The sequence below is a fragment of the Tenrec ecaudatus genome, chromosome 15 (genome assembly GCF_050624435.1).
Source record: "Tenrec ecaudatus isolate mTenEca1 chromosome 15, mTenEca1.hap1, whole genome shotgun sequence".
NCBI classification, from domain to species: Eukaryota; Metazoa; Chordata; class Mammalia; order Afrosoricida; family Tenrecidae; genus Tenrec; species Tenrec ecaudatus.
In genome coordinates this window covers 85,204,253-85,225,292 of record NC_134544.1, presented here as the reverse complement: position 1 = coordinate 85,225,292, position 21,040 = coordinate 85,204,253, and the positions used below count along the sequence as shown (strand labels likewise).

General features: G+C 40.7%; 1 non-coding gene and 1 pseudogene across 1 annotated transcript; both read left to right on the top strand.

Annotated features, from left to right (window-relative positions):
* Nucleotides 1-269: 269 nt before the first annotated feature.
* Nucleotides 270-1,470, top strand: LOC142427818 (heterogeneous nuclear ribonucleoprotein A/B pseudogene; annotated as a pseudogene).
* Nucleotides 1,471-6,133: 4,663 nt separating this feature from the next.
* LOC142428187 (U1 spliceosomal RNA) lies at nucleotides 6,134-6,297 on the top strand. The gene has a single exon (XR_012780158.1). It is a non-coding gene; the product is annotated as a U1 spliceosomal RNA (small nuclear RNA).
* Nucleotides 6,298-21,040: the final 14,743 nt, after the last annotated feature.

The window sequence follows — 21,040 nt, the reverse complement described above, 5'->3', positions numbered from 1 at the left end:
ATAAAATGTAAAAAAAGAAAAGAGGAGAAAAAATGATTAGGGCAAAGACTGTACAGATGTGCTTTATACAATTGATGTATGTATATGTATGAACTGTGATAAGAATTGTATGAGCCCCTAATAAATTGTTAAAATTAATTAAAAAAAGAGTATTAAATCCTCTTAAGTGAAGTAACCATTAAATAAATGATTCTGTAAGAATTAGATTTCCAAGGCGGCGGAACTACGCGGGCCGGAGGGAAGCTGAGCCGCAGCGCACCGGCCGAGCTATGTCGGAAACGGGTGACGAGCAGCCAATGGAGACGACCGGCGCCACGGAAAACGGGCACGAGGCCGCCCCAGAGGGCGAGTCGCCGGCCGGGTCCGGCACCGCGACCGCGACCACGACGGCGACCGCGACTGTAGCCACCACGGCGACCGCCGCCACCCCGGCCGGCAATCAGAATGGCGCCGAGGGAGACCAGATCAACGCCAGCAAGAACGAGGAGGACGCGGGAAAAATGTTTGTTGGTGGCTTGAGCTGGGATACCAGCAAAAAGGATCTGAAAGACTATTTTACCAAATTTGGAGAGGTCGTTGACTGTTCAATAAAAATGGATCCTAACACTGGACGGTCAAGAGGGTTTGGGTTCATCCTCTTCAAAGATGCAACCAGCGTGGAGAAGGTACTAGACCAGAAGGAGCACCGGCTGGATGGTCGGGTTATTGACCCTAAAAAGGCCATGGCCATGAAAAAGGATCCGGTGAAGAAAATCTTCGTTGGGGGTCTGAATCCTGAGGCCACTGAGGAGAAGATTAGGGAGTACTTTGGCGAATTTGGAGAGATTGAGGCCATTGAGCTTCCCATGGATCCAAAGTCTAACAAAAGACGAGGCTTTGTTTTTATCACCTATAAAGAAGAGGAACCTGTGAAGAAGGTTCTGGAGAAAAAGTTTCACACTGTCAGTGGAAGCAAGTGTGAAATCCAGGTGGCCCAGCCCAAAGAGGTCTACCAGCAGCAGCAGTACGGCCCTGGGGGCCGTGGAAACCGCAACCGAGGGAACCGAGGCAGTGGTGGTGGTGGTGGAAGTGGAGGTCAGAGTCAGAGTTGGAATCAGGGCTACGGCAACTACTGGAACCAGGGCTACGGCTACCAGCAGGGCTACGGGCCCGGCTATGGCGGCTACGACTACTCGCCCTATGGCTATTACGGCTACGGCTACGACTACAGTCAGGGTAGTACAAATTACGGGAAGAGCCAGCGACGCGGTGGCCACCAGAATAACTACAAGCCATACTGAGGCCGTGGCAGGCACGACAGCTGACCGCGCCACTCTGTTTGGATATCAGTGAACACAATTATGTACCAAATTTAACTTGGCAAACTTTCTATGGCCTGTCCCATGTGCATCTTATTTAAAATTTTCCCCCTGGAAATCACTCTCCTGTTTACTATTTCCAGAGCTAGTTGTGTTCGCAGCGTGTGGTGTATCAGAGGCCGAGCAGCATCGTGGGCCTAATTTAACACCAGGTTCCCCCAAACCCGAGGGGTGGGTGTGCGCCCTGCTGCTGCTCTGTATCCTGGGCCTGCAGGCCCTGGTGGGTAAAGAGTAAACTTGTATCTTAGGAAACCAGTGTCACCTTTTTTCACCTTTTAATTTTATATTATTTGTGTCATACATTTCCTGTTAACGGAAGTGTTAATTTTACTGTACTTTTTGGTACCTTTTTGGGAATCTAATGTATTGTAAGGTATTTTACACGTGTCCTGATTTTGCCACGACCTGGATATTGAAGCTATCCAAGCTTTTGAAATAAAAATTTAAACCCCCCCCTAAAAAAAGAATTAGATTTCCACGTGCAGAAGAATGAATCCGTGTATCAGATCATGTCCCCCACCCGCCACACACAGGCATACAACTAAAAATATCCAAAGATCTAAGCATGAACAATAAAGTCATTTTTAAGTAAGTATAGGAGTGTGATTTAAAATTTTTATTTAATGAGAAATAACCATATGACAGCAGAAGCAAGAAGCATAAACGACAAAGTAGGTTAAAGTCTGTCTTATCACAAAACTGGCTTGTGACCCAAGACCAGAGGCACAAGTGTGGGTAAAAATACTAATAATTATGGCTAACGGGGGCTGTATAATCTATCTGTGGGGTCAGTTAAATTAAAGACATAAAAGTTAACTCAGAAGCTTATGATGAGTAAATTTTGTTATCAAATTGTTAATCTTCAAAGACTTTTTTTAAACTAAGGAAATAGAACATGGAACACATTATGAACTCTGAACACAATGGAAACCTGCAATGATGGGCACATGTGTGGATAGAAGAACTGAGGAACTGTTCCCCATTGGGACATTGTGCTCACCTATTCTTTTAGGTATGAAGAGTTGTCCTCTGATAGTTTCATAGGAAAATCTTACAAATTTCACACTACAGCATTGAAGTAGCCTACCTCAAATTCTTTGTTTTTTCCCCCTAAGAGCTCAAAGAACATGGTCAAAGAGCATGAGGTGAGTCTCTGGGGGATACACAGCTGAAATTTTAAGAATTCCATTTGTAGTTTTACACCTATAAAGTTAAGATGGTAATGGTGCCTCTACCCACATTTGTGTATTTATTCAAAAATGCAATAAAGTGCTGTGTTCTCTCCATTTAGTATAGTAAAATTATACATACCTTACTTTACCCAGAATGCAGTGTCCTTCCAAAAGCACATCCAAAAAGCATCAGTGCCATTGAGTCATTTCCTCTCAAAGACACAAGGGGCCAGAGTAGCACTTCCCCTGTAGGAGTGTTAAGTTGCAAATCTCAGTGGGAGTGGAAAGCCTCATCTTCCTCCCAATGAACCACTGGTGGTTCAAACTGCTGACTTTGTAATTAGCAGCCCCACTCATCATAAACAACACGCCTGAGACTCCCTATGATACTTAGCACATTCTTATCTGCTCTTGTGATGACCTTCTCAGCAGTCATGCACTTCACTTACTGGTGTCAACCCTTCCTTCTGCTGATAAAACAACCCAGCCCTGGGAGAAGTGCCTCAACTCTGGAATTCCCAGGTGTCCAAATTCAATTATCAGGACTGAACACAAGTCACCTTTGAGTGCTGATCCGGGTTTTCCTTGTTACTATGTTAAAAAGTGATTTTACAGAGAAAAAGCAAGCATGAATGTGCATGGTGGAGAGACACAGTGGATGTGTGTGAGGGTTTTGCTGACTAGAATGTCCCTATGTTTGCAGGTGTCCAGTGTGAGATGCAACTGGTGAAGGCTGCGAGAAGCTGGAGGCAAACTCTTGGGGGGAAAAACTGTCTACTTCTTGGACTAGTGGGGCAGGATCATCACTTCCTTCAGCTGAGGCAGGGCCCCATGGAAGGGTGCTGACAGCTCAAGGAGCGGATGCAACAAGTGTCGTGTCCTTCACCTAAGGGACAGTTGACAGTTCCCCCCTTGTTCCCTGTAACATTGCTGAAGCAGGATGACCTGCAAATCAGCTATGCTCCTTCTTCCCAGCTTCCGACTCCCCTCGACTAGCCATGAAATTCCTTATGCCTTGCCCGTATAAATTAATGCGCTGCAGTTGCTGGGAAGCCTCCTTCCTCATCAGGGAACAGGCTCCACCTGCCTCAGCTTCTTGTATCAGGTCTCCTGTCTTTCTTCCATCCCCCACCATCCTCCTTCCTGTGCTCCTGGTCGCTGCAACCCTTGTGGATTTCCAAATGTAAACTTTGAGCAACAGGTTGGCCCCAATTTGACCCAACATGTTGTTGGCAGTAGCCTGGTTTCTATCTAATAAAGTCACTATTACTTACAGATCCTAAGCCAAACATCACAAAGAGGTGAATTCATTTCAAATACAGATACCATCCCAAATGGACACTTTCTTATGTCTTTTTGAAAAATTGGTTGTTGGGACAGGGGCTCAAACTCACACTCAGATGCGTGACAATTTCCCCCTGAAAGCATTTTATTGGAGCTCTTACAGAAATCATACCAATTCACGCCGGTCTTTTCTTTCTTTCCAACTATTTGTATTTTTATCTCTGTAATATTATATTATCCTTGCAATTGAACTTTTTCTCTTTATACTGCTTCTGTTTGTTTTCCAGGTTGCTAAGCACAGAAGGAATAGGAGCACAAACATAAGAACTACTGCAAGGGTTTATAGGGGATGGAGAGGTTAGGGCGGGAGTTAGGGAGAGTAGGTTTGAGGGAGCAAATGATGCATGTGGGATGGGGAGGGAGCACTCTTTAGAACTGATGATGATTACACAACTCATTTTAAAAGTGCTTTAACCATGGAGGCAGGAGTGAACGTTCAAAAATAATTTGATTGGGCAATGAGTGTACAACTCTTATTATGATTGAACTACTGAACTGTGTGATGTGTGGATTACATGCCTATAACACTATTAAATTGTTTCGAATGAATAAAACCATAAAAATAAATCCACAGATGATCATGTACTGTAGTTAGGAGGCTAGAACATAATATGTCAATAGTATGTTTTTTTCTTTTTCTTTATTGTCTTTTATAATAACCCCTTACTGTATTGCTTGCCTCTCAATACATGATATTCTAGATATTATCCCAGTCATCAGATTTCCTGTAATTAGTGTTCAATGCATCAAGTCTGGTCTTCAGATGTTTTTGAGGTTCAAGTGAGATAGACTCAAAGGTTGTACTTTGGCTCTCCTGGACTTGTTTTCATTTGATTCCGTTTCAACCTGAATTTACTTATAAGGCCTGTCCCACAGTCAACATGGGCCTGGTTTTAGCTGCTGATAGTGAGCATGTCCATTGTCTCTTCTCACAGATGGAGTCAGTCTGTGCATTCCATCTGGAGAAGGTCATGTTATAGTCGCCTTTTGTGTTGTTGGCAAAAGGTATTTGCAATGAAGAAGTTGTTGATCTTGCAAAGTTCTGTCGTGTGATTTCTAGCTACATTTCTATCACCAAGATAATATTTTCCAATTACTCTTCCTTCCTTTTTCTTTCCAATTGTCAACAATTATCAAAGTATCTTGATTGCATGTGTGATTTCAGACTGCACACATTGGCAGAATTCTTCAATTTCTGCATCAGTAAATTTAGTAATTGATGCATAAATTTTAATGGAAGTTGTATTGATTGGAGTTTCTTATATCTGGATAGACATTATCCTATCACAGACAGCATTGTTCTTCAAGATAAAATTTGAAATACCATTTTTAATAATTAATGCAATGCCATTCCTCTTGACTTTGTAATTCCTGGCACAATTAAACTGTATGATTTTCTGATTCAAAATGGCCAATACAGACTATTGTAGTTCATTAATGCCTAGGTATCTGCCTTTATGTACACCATTTCGTTTTTGATGACTTCTAATTGTCTTAGGTCGATACTCAGTACACTCCAAGTTTCAATGACTAAATGATATTTTCAGTGGTTTCTTCTCATTTTGAATCCTGCCCCATCAGCAAATGAGGATTCTGAAGGCTTTCCTCCCTCAGGCTTTATCGATCGACAGCATTATGGTCCACAGTGCTTTGAGAAGGCACTTCTTCCTCAGTCGTGTTTTGAGTGTCTTCCAGCCTGAGGGGCTCATCTCTCGGCACTATCTTTGACAATGCTCTTGTTCTATGCATGCAGATTTCAGTATCGCACACGGTTTCATAGCTATCCATATGTTTCCCTTGGCTAATTTATATGAAAGGGAAAACTTACTCCTTGTTTGCAGTCTGGAAGCTCTGTTGAAACCTGTTCCCTTGGTTACTTTGCTGGTACTTGAAATACCAGTGGCATAGCTTCCAGCATCACAACAACACACAAGGCGCCACAGGATGACAAACCGACAGGAAAGTGATGCCCCAGTGAGGGTCGCAGCAGTACATCAGTGCAATACCATGTGGAGTGTTTCCACAAGTTGCTGAAGCACGCATCTATGCCAAGAAGTTTGGAATACAGTGACTCATCCAACTGACTGGAAAAGAGCCATGTTTGCACTCATTCCAAAGAAAGGTTATCCAACAGAAGGTGAAAATTATTTTAAAAATCACTGACATCAAATGCAAATACATTAACAGGAAACTCTCAGAGATTCAGGCTTGATTTAGAAGAGGTTGTGGAGCAAGGGACACCATTGCAGATCTCAGGTGGGTCTTGGCTGGCAGGGGAGAGATCATGATCACGAAGGTGATTTTCCCAGGGCGAGGCTTATTCATTGCACTCCGGATGTGCTGACCCCTGCGATTTCCCCAAATGTGGGAAACGCGACTGCATAATTTGTGGTAGTGGGGGACTGCGGTCACGCTCTTCCTTTGGTCATGCTTCAGAGCAGACCTGTCCTTGGAGAGGGATCTTACGCTTGGTTAAGGAGAGGGCCATAAACAAAGACCCTGGAAAAGATGGATTGACGCAGTGAATGCTGTCAATAGTATGTTTTATTGAATAAAATAGAGGGAAGGTTTGCGGGGGTGGGGAGAGGATAGGTGATTTGTTCTTCAGGAGAAAGGACTAAAATATTTCACAGGTTTAATATGGGGAGATTCCAGTAGATGAGATGTCACACTTCTCATTTACAGAGCTAAGGCACATATTCAAGAGATAAGTGGATAACAATTTGGGGCCAAGTTGAGACCCAACAAAATAAAACCAGGGTCTTTAAGGTCAAGACTTCTGAGTACGCACTGTTGTATCTGAAAAGTTTGACCCTAATTATCCACTATTGATAAGTGCCAATTGGACAAGGCCACATAGACTTTCCCTGGTACCTAGAGAGTAAAGCTACTTCAAACATGTTAGGAAACTGAGAGCTACAGGCCTAAGTACTATGAGACCCACTGGATCAGATACAAATGTCCTCAGGAATTGTGGTTTCAAGGAGTCATAGCCATATCCTTTACATGGAAAACCTTATGTGTCCTTGTTTCAGACCAGGCTGCTAGTGGTGCCATTGACGAGTCACAATACATTGATCATAGTTCTAGTTAAGATTTCTAGAAATAATTTCATCACCTCAATATGTATGCGGTTCCTTGTGCAGTTAACAGCTACCAAATGCTCTGTCTCACTATCACTTACCAAAAACGTATTTAGTGTTCCTCCTGAAAGGAGTCTCTGCTCTTCCTTCAGAATGTACATTGAAATATTACTCATGGGGTCACAAAATGCCTCAAGCCCACAAAATGCCACAGGCCCTTAAAAACAAGTTGACACATTCTTTTTTTTCAAATCGTCTTATTAGGGACTCATACAACTCTTATCACAATCAATACACACATCAATTGTGTAAAGCACATATGTAAATTCATTGTCCTCATCATTCTCATAACATTTGCTCTCCACTTAAGGCCCTGGCATCAGGTCCTCATTCTTTCCCCTCCCTCCACACTCGCTCATGAACCCTTGATAATTTATAAATTATTATTTTGTCATGAATTTCCCTATCCGAAGTCTCCCTTCACCACTTTTCTGTTGTCCGTCACCCAGGGAGGAGGTCACATGTAGATCCTTGTAATCAGTTCCAACTTTCCAACCCACTCTCTCCCTCTACACTCCCAGTATCACCACTCACACCACTGGTCCTGAATGGATCATCCACCCTGGATCCCCTGTGTTTCTGGTTCCTATCTGTACCACAGTACATCCTCTGGTCTAGCCAGACTTGCAAGGTAGAATTGGGATCATGATAGTGGGGTGAGGAGGAAGCATTTAGGAACTAGAGGAAAGTTGTATTTTTCATCATTGCTACATCACACCCTGAGTCTCCTCCCCGAAACCCTTCTGTAAGGGGATCTCCAGTAGCCTACAAATGGGCTTTGGGACTCCACTCCACACTCCCCCCCCCCCCCCGCCCTTAGTCACTATGTTAAGATTTTTTGTTCTGATGATGCCTGATACCTGATCCCTTCGACACCTCGTGATAGAACACGCTGGTGTACTTCTTCCATGTGGGCTTTGTTGATTCTGAGCTAGAAGGCCGCTTGTTTACCTTTAAGCCTTTAAGAACCCAGACGCTATTTCTTTTGATAGCCGGGCACCATCAGCTTTCTTCGCCACATTTGCTTATTCACCCGCTTTTTCTTCAGCGGTTGTGTTGGTAAGGTGAGCATCATAGAATGCCAATGTAATAGAAGAAAGTATTCCTGCATTGAGGGAGTACTTGAGTTGGGGCCCAAGGTCCTTCCTCCACCTTAAACTAAACCTATAAATATATGCACATAGATCTATTTCTGCATCCTCATATATAAATATATATGCATATGTACATGTTTTTATCTAGGCCTCTATAAATGCCCTTTGCCTCCCAGCTCATTCCTCTATTTCCTTTGATTTTCCTCCTGTCCCACCATCATGCTCAGTCCCCACCAGGGCTTCAGCAATTCCTCTTGGTTACATTACCCTTGATCATGCCCTACCAGGCCTCCCACACTCTCCTCACCACTGATTTGGATCACTTGTTGTTCCCTTGTCCCTGGCTTTGTTAACACTACTGCCTTTCCCCCCACCTTCTCCTCTCCCATGTCCCCCGGAATTGTCAGTCCTATTGTTTTCTCCTCGAGATTGTTTGTCCAGCCTATCTTATTTAGACAGACCTGAGAAGATAATAACATGCACAAAAACAAGACAGAGCAAAACCAAGCAACAATATACAACAAAACAACAACAACAAAATAATGACAAAAAACAACAACAACAAAGTATAACAAGAAAGAAAAGCTTGTAGTTAGTCCAAGAATCGTTTGTTAGCCTTTAGAACTGTTTTCCAGTCCAGTCTGCTGGTACGCCATGCCCTGGCCCCAAAGTCCACCTTCAGCATTCCCTGGGGACCTCGTTGTTCCATTCCCTTGCTGCTCTGTTGCACCCCCTTAGTATTTTGCCTAGGTGTGGTGGGATCAGGTCAGGTGCAATTCCCACACTGTGTCTCCGGTGTTGTCCCCTGTAGGGCTATGGGTCAGTGAGGGGCGTCATGTCTCATAGTGGGACTGGCCAAGTGGTCCTTTCTGTGGACTGGCTGTTCTAGTTGGGAACATCGTCCTCATGTCAGATGTGAGGCCAGATGTGCTCCACTTTCTCCTCCTCCCACTTCATCTGCTCCCCTGTGCTCTGATTAGATATGTCCGACTCCGAAAGCTGCAGATTCAATGCCAACCTTTGAAATAAATTGTTCTGGTGAGTGGGTCAGGTGACCACTTAGTAGTTGAGATTGGGGCTGGATCCCCAGACTTCTCCACTGGTTCCCTGCTCCAACGCCGACATGTTGCATTCAAATCTTGGAGCACTGGGTTGAAGTCTGGTTCCTCTTTCCCTGTGGAGATTTAAACAATACCCTCTCTTTGGGTGGGTTAGTGCCCTGTGCCCCCACTAACCATTTCTTTTTTATTACTCTTTTTTCCTTTTGCCCAGCTATTTTTTAGGTGTCTGTCATGTGTATCCCTGTATTTGGTCTGGTCCCTGCCATATTACCTGGTCCTCACCCCCCAGGAATGTTTGTATACAGTAGCTTTTTCCCTATGCCTTAAAAAAAATTTTTTTTTAAGCTTACCTGAGCAGACTCATGTGGTACTTGTCCTTTTGTGCTTGACTTACTTGGCTTAGCATTATTTCCTCCAGTACTTCCCATGCAGCGTTGTGCTTCATACGTTCATCACTGCTTCTTAGCGATGCATAGTATTCCTTTGTATGTATATAACACAGTTTTTTAATCCAATCATCAGTTGATGGAAATTTGGGTTGTTTCCAGCTCTTTGCAATTGTGAACGGTGCCACAATGAATATTGGAGCACAGATGTCTGGCCTTGGTTTGTTTCTTGCCTCTTCTGGGTATATGCCCAGTAGGGGGATTGCTGGGTCATATGGTAGCTTGATTTCCATCTATTTAGTTATGGCCAAATCGATTTCCATAGGGGCTGTACATCTTTACAGGTCCACCAGAAGTGGATGAGAGTTTCTGTCGCCCCACAGTCCCTCCAACACTTGTTGCTTTCTGATTTTTTTAATTGGGCTACCTTTGAGGGTGTTAGATGGTACCTCATTGTTGTTTTAATTTGCATTTCCCTTATGGCTAAAGATCGGGAACATTTTCTCACATGTTTGTTGGCCATTCAGATTTCTGCCCCCTGTGAAACTTCTGTTCAAGTCCTTTGCCCAGCTCTCAAGTGGGCAATCAATTTTGGGGGTTTTTTTTGGGAAGCAAGCAGAGTAATAAGGCCTTTGTCTGATGTGTCATTGCTTAAGATATTTTCCCAGTCCATGGACTCTCTTATTATGCTCTTGGTGAATTCTTTCGATGTACACAGGTGTTTTATCTTCAGCATATCCCATTTGTCAATGTGTGCATCCTCTGTGTTTGTGTCCTTCCGTATTTCTTTTTTATTAATATAGTTAAAGTTTATTTTTTTTAACAATTTATTAGGGGCTCATACAACTCTTATCACAGTTCATACATATACATACATCAATTGTATAAAGCACATCTGTACAGTCTTTGCCCTAATCATTTTTTTTCTCCGCTTTTCTTTTTTTACATTTTATTAGTGACTCATACAACTCTTATCACAATCCATACATATACATATATTAATTGTATAAAGCACATCCGTACATTCCCTGCCCCAATCATTCTCAAAGCATTTGCTCTCCACTTAAGCCCTTTGCATCAGGTCATCTTTTTTTTCCCCTCCCTCCTCTTTCCCTCTCCCTCATGTGCCCTTGGTAATTTATACCTCGTTATTTTGTTATATCTTGCCGTATCCGAAGTCTCCCTTCCCCCAGTCCTTCCGTATTTCTAATAGCCTGTGTATTCCCTGTGCCAAATTCTTAAGTTGGTCCCAAATCCCGCATTGATGGCCCTAATAGTTTGGGGTTTAACTTCAAGGTCTGTGATCCACCTTGAGCTTGGAGTGAGATAAGGGTCTTGCTTCATCTTTCTGCAGGTAAATATCCATTTTTTTTCTGTTAAAGAGGGCATCTGCTTCCCATTTGATATTTTTGGGGCCCTTATCAAAGATCAGTTGTATATATGCTGATGATTTTATTTCTGGGTTTTCAGTTCTTTTCCATTGGTCTGAGTATCTGTCATTGTACCAATATCAAGTGGTTTTGACAACTGTGGCTGTATAGAATGGGCTAAAGTCAGGTAAAGCAAGCCCTCCCACTGTGTCCTTCTTCTTGAGTTTTCTGCTAATTCTCGGCTTCTTCCCTCTTCATATGAAGTTAGTAATCAGTTATTCCATTTCTTTGAAGAAAGATAAAGGTAATTGTATCGGGATGGCATTAAACTTATATAGGGTCTTTGGCAGAACTGACATTTTTGACTATATTGAGTCTTCCAATCCACGAACAAGGGATGTTCTTCCATTTGTTGAGGTCACTCTTGGTTTCTTGTAATAGTGTTCTGTAGTTTTCCCCATATAGATCTTTTGTTCTTTTAGTCAGGTATATCCCTAGATATTTCCATTTGTATCTGGCTATTGTGAAGGGTACCACCTTTTTTATCTCTTCTTCTGTGGTCTTATCCAATGTGTATAATAATCCGGTAAACTTGTGTTTGTTGATCTTGTATCCTGTCACTCTGCCAAACTCCTCTATTGCTTCCAGTACTCCCCTTGTGGACCTCTTGGGATTTTCTGTATATAAAATCATATCATCTGAAAATAATGACAGTTTCACCTCTTCCTTCCCCTGAAGAATACCTTTGATGTCTCTTCTTTGCCTTATGCTATTAACTAAAACCTGCAGAACGATATTAAATAAGAATGGGACAAAGGGCATCCTTGTCTGGTTCCCTTTTTCAGTGGAATTGTGTTAGTCTTTTCTCAATTGACTACCACGTTGAGTGTTGGTTTTTCATATAAAGCTTGTATTGTCTTGAGGAATTCCTATCTTCCATTCCTGTCTTCTCAAGTGTCATAAACCGGAATTGGTATTAGATGTTGTCGAATGTTTTTTTCTGCATCTATCTATATTATCATGAGGTTCTTATACTTTTTCATGTCAATGTGATGAATAATAATAATGGTATTTCAAATGTTGAACCATCCCTGCATCCCTGGTATGAATCCCACTTGGTCATAGTGAATTATTTGTTTGACATACTTTTGTATTCTGTTGGCTAGTACTTTGTTAAGGATGATTGCATCGATGCTCATTAGGGATACCAGTCTGTAGTTCTCAATTCTTGTGGGATCCTTGCCAGGTTTTGGTATCAGAGCTATATTAGCTTCATAGAGGGAGTTCGGTAGTTTGCTGTCTTTTTCTATTATCTGGAAGAGTTTGTGTAGAATTGGTGTTAGTTCTTCCCCAAATGCTTTGTAGAATTCTCCAGTGAAGTCATCTGGTCCAGGAGATTTTTTGTTGGTAATCCCTTGATAACCTTGTTTATTTCTTCTATTGCTATGGGTCTGTTGAGATTTTTGATGTCCATTGAGGATAGACTAGGGAGTGATTGATTTTCCAAGAATTTGTCCATGTCTTCCAAATTGCTCAATTCATTGCAGTACAATCCTTCATAGTACTGTGTAATTATCCTTTTTTGTTTCATTTGGGTCTGTTGTAATGTCCTCTGTGGTCCCTTAGTCTTGCTATTAAATTTGTTCCCTCCTTTCTTTGGTTAGGTTGGCCAGTGGACTGTCGATTCTGTTTATCCTTTCAAAGAACCAACTTTTAGCAGCAATATTTTCCCCAGAGTTTTCTTATTTTCCCTCTCCTGAATCTCAGCCCTGATTTTTATAATTTCCTTTCTTTTTCATTAGTAGGATTGTCCTGCTGACTGCTCTAGTTGTTGTAAATTTTGTGCAAGCTTATCAATCATGAGTCTCTACTCCTTTCTCATGTGTGCATGTATCACTATGAAACTTCCTCTGATAAGTGCCTTTCTTGTGGCCCATAAGTTTTGGTACATCGTGTGCTCATTCTCATTGGTTTTTAGAAATTTCCTAATTTCATCTCTGATCTGTGGCAGTACACATTCCTTTTGCAGTAGAGTTATTCATCCTCCAATTGTTTGCTTTTGTTTTCTTTGTCTTCGTTTTGTCAATTTCTAGCCTTATGGCACAGTGGTCAGAGAGAGATCTGTACATCAATGTGCTTAAATTAATGTAGATTCACCTTATATGCCAACATATGGTCTATCTTTGAATATGTGCTATGTGGGCTTGAGAAGAATGTGAATTTGGATGAATAGCTCTGTAAATATCTATCGGGTCAAATTGTCTAAATGTAGTGTTTAGATCTCTAGCCTCCTTGTTGAGTTTCTTTCCCTATGATTTTTCTCAGTGAGCAGTGTGTTGAAGCTACCCACTATAATTTTTGAGGCTGTGATTTCTTTTTTCAATTTTTGGCGTGTTTGGTTGATATATTAAGCGGGTCTCTCATTCAGGGAATATATGTTCACAACAGTTAGTGGTTCTTTGTCTACCATTCTCTTGAGTATTTTATAGTGTCCCTCCTTATCAGATACTTTGGAAATCATCAAACTGATATTAGCATTTATTTAAGACCATAGTGCATTAAAACACAAAACCAAAACTAAAACAAGTGGTGCATATTCCTGACCAGATTTTAGAGAACAACTGTGTTTATGGCCTTTAAACAACTATCAAAACACTTAACAACATAAGGCATTATTAGGTTGCCCTTTATTGTTGCTTGATTCATTCATTTCAAAAATATGGTATCTCACTGTAAAACTTTACAATTCCCTAATGACAAAGACATTTAACATGTTATCATATCCTCACCAACATACCTTAATCTTTGGTGTCTGGTTTGAGTTTTTGGTTTTCTGAGGCTTGTGTGTGCGGAAGTGATAGGTTGTTTTACTTTTTATTTTCTTATTTAATTTATACTTTCAGATATATGTGCAGCAATATTATCTTCTGGTTGTTCCTCTGTTCCCCTTGTTGTCATTTGTCCCCAAGGGCTCTTTTTTGTTTGTGTTTTCTTTGTGGCTTTCATTGATCACTATTGCAGTCCTATAAGGCGGAAGTGATATTTCCTCTACACAGATGAGAATTTTCCAATGACTAAAAAATTCTTAGTATCCATGGTGATGCAATGGCTTAAGTGTTCAGCCACTAATGGCAAGGTTGTTAGTTTAAACCCACCAGCCACTTTGCAGGAAAGCGATTAGGCTGTCTGCTTCCATAAATATCTGAAGTCTCTAAAGCACTGTGGAGTAGTTCTACTCCATTTTATTGGGTCACTATGATTTGGAATTGACTTGGTGGCATCAGCGTGTTTCAGGGTGACTGTTCTAATACCTTTTACCTACATGACATGTGGCCCTTTCCTCTCATTAAACGAAGATTCTCATCAGCTCTGTGCTTGAGAGAATTTATTTCTTTTGACACTTTATTAGGGACTCATACAACTCTTATCACAATCCATACATACATCAATTGTGTAAAGCACATCTGTACATTCTTTGCCCTAATCATTTTCAAAGCATTTGCTCTCCACTTACACCCTTTGCATCAAGTCCTCTTTTTTCCCCTCCCTTCCCGCTCCCCCTTCCCTCAAGAGAATTTCTTAAGAGGAAAAAAAAAATCTCATATTGTGTGCCAAATTTACTCTCTCCCCTTACACCAGATTGAACTTTATCCAGGTGGGCCCCTATCCTACAACAGTCATACACTGTTCTCACGTGGGAATGATAGGTATTTGCCTCAAAGGAAATGTCTCCAACTCAAATCAGTACTCAGACTTAAATTTATACCATATTGAACATTTTGTATTAAAACTGAACACATTACTAGTAGTTACATTTTACTAGTAGTTTTCTATTTATTGGATTGTTTTTGCTCTTTTTCTTGCTTTGAATTAGTATTTTATAAATATTATTTACATTAATTGAATTATTAAATTATTCTTGTATGAACTTTTATAAATCTATCCTGTTTTATAACATGAATTTTTAACAATCTTATTTTATGTTTAGACAATAATACATTCCTTCCATTGAGCATAAGGATAATTTAATAACATGTTTCCAATTCTTTCTTCCTTATCTTCTGTCCCTTTTTAAACAAAATCATTTGAATATAATAGATAAGTATACAAATTTGTTATTGTTTTAAATATTAGTTATCTTTAAAGACAATTAAAATAATAAACAATGTTAAATTTTCCTTAATTTAATTTATTATCCCTGAAGAAATTCTTTCAGTGTTAGTATCAGACATATACTATTGTAAACTTGATTATAGTGGATTTAATCATGGAAAAATATGGTACAAGGTCACTTGATTTCCCTCTTGACTCAACCTGAATTTTCTCTAGGGTTAAATATCTTTTTATTTTTCTATGAGAGTAAGTCCTTGTCTGTTTTAAACATACTATGAATAGACTTTTATTTCTTACATTTAATTTTTATCTTTATGTAATTATTATTGTCTAGAAGTGTTGGACACACAGAGACAATAACTGATTAAATCGTTTATCAAGGACAGGGGTGGGGACAGGACTGAGCAGCACTTCACACTGTTGTACAGAGGGTCACTTTAAGACAGAACTCAACTCAACAGCACCTAACAACAAGAAACCAAAGGAGATCTACACAAATGGAAGAATGTCCCTGGCTCATGATAGGAAGGCTCATTATGTAAATATCAATATTACCCAGCACAAATTTTAAATACCATTCAATACTGATCCAAATAATAACTTCATTCCATAATCAAATGTTAACACTAATTACTAACTTCATATGAAGGGAGAAGAGACCCAGGATAAGCAAGAAAGATCAAAAGTGCAACAAAGTAGGAGAACTCACACTACCCAATCTCAAAACCTATTATACAGACACATTAGGCAAAACAGCATAGGACTGATCAAATCATAGGTACACTGACCAGTGTGTGTGTGTGTGTGTGTGTGTGTGTGGTGCGGGGGAGGGGGGGCAGAGACAACTCACAAATAAAGTCAACCACCTGTAGGCAACTGATATTCAAGAAAGTGCCAACAATTAAATGGGAAGAAACCATTCTCTACAACCAATGGTGATGGCAAAATTGGATCTAAATCTACAGAAGAATTACACAGGACCCATATGACTTCTCATGTACAAAACTGAACTCAAGATAGATCAAAGACCTACCTCCATGTACAGATCCATAAAGATCACCAGTGGGAAAACAGTTACATACTTAAGGGCCCAAATACAGGGCATACACGTTTCAAACACAGCAGAGGAGGTCCACACAAGAGAAGCAAAATAACTGAGTAATTCTTTGTATAATAAGACCCATATGTACATCAAAATAATTCAATAAGAGAATTAACAAACAACAAAAAAAGAGAATTAACAATTATTTCCTGGACTGGAAAACAATCATGACCAATGACACAGGGGCAATTATATACCACTAAAATATATAGAATGATGCAAGACTTTAATAAGAAAAAAATCCAAATAACTCAACAATAAAGGCAGTAAAAATTATACCTAGATGGTTAATCAAAATAGGCATCTAAATGTCAAATAGACACATTAAAAATGTTCCTGATCGAGTGAGCACTCGGCTTGCAGCAACCATAGAAAATGTTCCTGATCATGAACCATACAGAAGATGCATATATGAAAAAAATGTAGATATATCATTTTACACTGAAAATGGTAGCCCATGAAAAGAAGGAAAGAAAAACAGAAATAAATGTACCAGAGAAGAAGCAGAGAGATTGGAACTCCCAGACACTGCTGCTGGTAGTTCTGTCCAACTACTCTGTAAAGTGATATGGTGATACCACAAACAAATGGGATAATAAACTGCATGTATTCCAGCAAGTCTTTTAGTGGGTATACTAAGATCACAAATTAAAGATAGACATATGAATGCCCATGTTCATCAAAGTACTCTTCAAAATATCATGAAATTGGCAATAACCAAAAGCCAAAGAATAGAAGATTGGATAAAGCAACTTTGGTACATACACAGAATGGGATACTATATATGTGTAGGACACCGACAAAGCTCATCACTACACAGATAGACCTAGAGAACATTATGCTCAGTCAAAGCAGTCCATCTCAAAAGGGCAAACATTGCATAAGCCAACTATCAGCATAAACACCAACACAGAGTCTGAAGCCTATTCTCAGATTAGGTAATCATTTCATATGATGCCCCAGGCAATGTTGTTACATGACTCTAGCTCAGCTCAATTTAATAGTATCACTTACTTTGCTGTTATTAAAGGAATGGAAATATTCCATTGGACTTAAAGCTGGAATATCCTGGAATGGAGGCGCAGATGACTGCTAACCCAGAGTCGTGGGCTTCAGAGTATGATGCAAGGATTTCAAATGGTAAAGCCAAATTCAGAGGAGGGAATGTTATTAGAGGTTCAATCCGTGGGTATCAGAGTTGAAGTTCTTTCTTTGTTTCTTTTGCTTGGCTTTGCACTCTCCAGAAACAAACATAAAAAATCCCCCCAACCCCACTTGCCTTTCCAGCACTCTCAGGTGCATTCAGGGTTATTATATTTGATGATTGTTAGTTCTGTGATGTGGCTTTGTTAAAGGGAGTGGTGATTAATCTAATCTTCTGACTTTGATCATTTTTAAGGGAGCACTCTGAACCAAAGTCTGGCTTGGGACCTTAAAAGTATCCATGTCTCTCCCTCGGGGGAATTATGGGCCCAGGAGAGAAATTTCTGACCCTGTCCAGGATAGAACTTCTTTTTCTCTTTTCCCTCACCTCCCCTCCCAACACACTCACATCTTTTCCCCAGGTTACAGTAGTTTACCACCTGTGACCATAACATCCTGTTTTGGTGTCATTCGCTTGTACACTTAGGCAATTATATCTTACAGATGACAGGAGCTGTATTATGGGGGAAAATATTGTTCCCTCTGTTCCTCTTGGTGTCTATGTGGATTAATCAGTGCAGTAAACTCGTATAATCAGATATCATATTTTTCCAAACACTATAATTAACAGCTATTTGCCCCAGGACACTCATATCTTCCCCTCAGATATCTTTCTAATGAAAGCATCTCCCAAAGAGCACATTAGTCTGCTGATGAAGAGCAGCCCAGGCTAACCCTTAAACTCTAGAAACAAGAGTGCACAGCCATGGGCTGCCCAGGTCTCCCCATTCACTGAACAGATATGATTATGCACAAGTTCCAATTGAGTCTGCTGACCTAAGGTTCCCTGGTGGCAATTATAAAAAGGAAGAAAAGATGATGAACAAGAGAAACAGTGGATATCTGTGATAGTTTCCTGAACAGGATGTCTTTGTGTTTGCAGATGTCTAGGGTAAAGAGCAGCTGGTAGAGTCTGGGGGGAGACCCGAGGCTAACTAGACAATGTCTCTGCATTTACCAGCAGTTATGAATGGATTGCATCAGCCAACTCCAGGGGAGGGCCTGCAGTGGGTCTCAATTACTAGTACTAATGTTGGTACTACACCCTACATAAGCTCAGCGGGTGGCTGATTGGCAGTCCCCAGAGATAATGACAAGAACATTCCCTATATTCAAATAGTCAGGCTCAAAGTTAAGGACATAACCTTGTATCACCATAAAAGAGACACTGTGAAGGGAATCATTAAATGTTTATACACAAAACTCCCTACAGTGGGACACTGGACTTCAATGATTGCTGAGGACCCTCGGACCCAGGGCTCAGTTCCAGCAGACCAAAGAGAGAGGAGTTAAAAGTTGACTTCCTGTCAGTGTCTCGGGCTTCCTCTCTATCTTACCATTTCCCTTGAGGATCTCTCTAGATGTGTGGGTTTGTATCAAACCCTGAATTAAAAACATTTCATTGTAATATGAGGAAATGCCCTTCTGTTCCCAAAGAGCAGAAGACCACACATGGAGGCACATCATGCAGAGGGAACAAGGCAAAGCTGAAGGACCTGTCTGCTCTGACGCAATCCTGTCCCCAGGAACTGCTATGAGGAGGAGAGGATATAGGATGGGTAGGGGTTCCCTGAAATGTGCTCAGTCCAGGGTAGACCAGCGAGAGCACAGTGGTATCCTCAAGCCACAATTGCTCATCAGAGCTGGCAGGTGGGTCTGAAAAACTGGTGGCCTAAATCCTGCTACCATCCTAAGCCACTGACTGGGAATCAGGACAGAAGAAGTGACTGGTTTCAGAGGACCCATTTGGGGTCCTTGGAATAGTGTGCTCCTGTGCTTGAAGCAAGGAGAGGTACTTATTCCTGAGGAAACTCTACACTTTCCCTTGTGGGTTTGATTGTGTATAAATACCCAAAGTATTTATAATGTGTCAGCTCTTAGAGACCATGTTAATTTAAATAATTTCATTTCATAATTTTGATTTAAATATAAGTGAAAATCAATAAATTTTAATGTAGCTTTCATTTTATTTAACTCATGATTTTCAGGACACACGCAGGCACCATGTTGGGAGGAAGCGCAGTCAAAAGGAGAGATCCAGGTGCTAGAACAAGGTCCTGATCCTCAGCCCTGTATGCATTCCTAGCTTACAACCAGGCCAGCTAGCCAGACTTAAGACAAAGCCATCTTGGAAGAAAAGGCTCCATTCATCTGTTGAGCTTTTCAATCGGGCACTAGAAAAGATCTGGAATGGAACCATCTCCTCCATGCCATCTCTTAGCCATAGAGTCAGAAAAACAGAAACAAAATTTGAAGCTGCAAAGTTTTATTCTTGTTTACCAATTAACTGAACACAGCTAGTGAAAATTTGATTATATATTCCTTTGATCATATTTTTATCATTTTGATGTTCCAGAATATTGAAGTACTTAGTGCACCTGAGTATATGACTGACCAAATCTAACCCCATGGTTGGTGCACTGGAAAACAAGCCCAGTATATCTGAGTTAAGAGTCTAAAATGTTCCTTGATAGTTCAGGGAGTACTCATGAACTCATTCAGGATATGTTTAGTAGACCTGACGTCCTTCTATTTTGAAAGGACAGAAAGCCATACACGGAGGCACATCATAAGAGGGAACAAGGCAAAGCTGAAGGACATGTCAGCCTTGATTCAAATCTGTCCCCACTAACTACAATTGGGAGGAGAGGATATAAGATGGTTAAGATTTCCCTAAAATCTGCTCAGGCCTGCATAGACTGGCAAGAGCATAATGGAATCTTCAAGGCACAAATGCTCATCAGAGCTGTCATGTGGGTCTCAAAAACTAGCTTGCCTAAGTCCCGCTGCCGACCTCAGCCACTGTGAGTCAGGACAGAAGAGGTGATGGATTTCTGAGGATACATTTAGGTCCCCTCAGGTCGTGTGCTCCTGTGTTTGAAACTAGGAAAGGTGTTCTTTTTTCCATAAAACTCTTGTCTACAGTTTCCCTTGTGGTATTGATTGTATAGGCCCCCAAAGTATTTATAATGTGTCAGCTCTTATAGACCAGTGGTTCTGAACTGTATTAATGGCATGACCCTTTAATAGAATTCCTCATGTTGTGGTGACCCCCCCCAACCATAAAATGATTTTTGTTGTAACTTTATAACTGTAATTTTGCTACTGTTATGAATTTGGTGACCCCTGTGAAAGGGTTGTTCAATCCCCAACGGGGTCACAACCCACAGATTGAGGACCATTGTTAGACATATTAATCTAAATAATTTCATTTCAAAATTTTAAATTAAATATAAATGAATATCAATAACTTTATGTAAATTTCCTTTTCTATATCTCTTGACTTTCAGGAGACACTCAGGCATCATGTTTGGAGGAATTTAAGTCCAAAGGAGAGATCCAGGTTCTAGAACAAGATCCTGGCCTTCAGCCCTGTATGCATTCCTAGCTTACAGCCAGGACAGCATGCCAGACTTAAGACAAAGCCATCTTGGAAGAAGAGGCTTTATCCATCTGGTGAGATTTTCAGTCTGGCACTAGATAAGATCTGGAATGGGACCTTATCCTCCATGCAATCTCTTAGTCATAGAGTCAGAAAAACAAAACAACAAAGTAGTTAGAATTTTAATCTGCAAAAGTTTTATTCTTATTTATCAATTAACAGCACAACTGCATGAAATTAGATTATGTTTTCCTTGGAATCATATTTTCTACCATGATTTCCACATTTCAGAATGTTGGGGTTTTTTAGTGC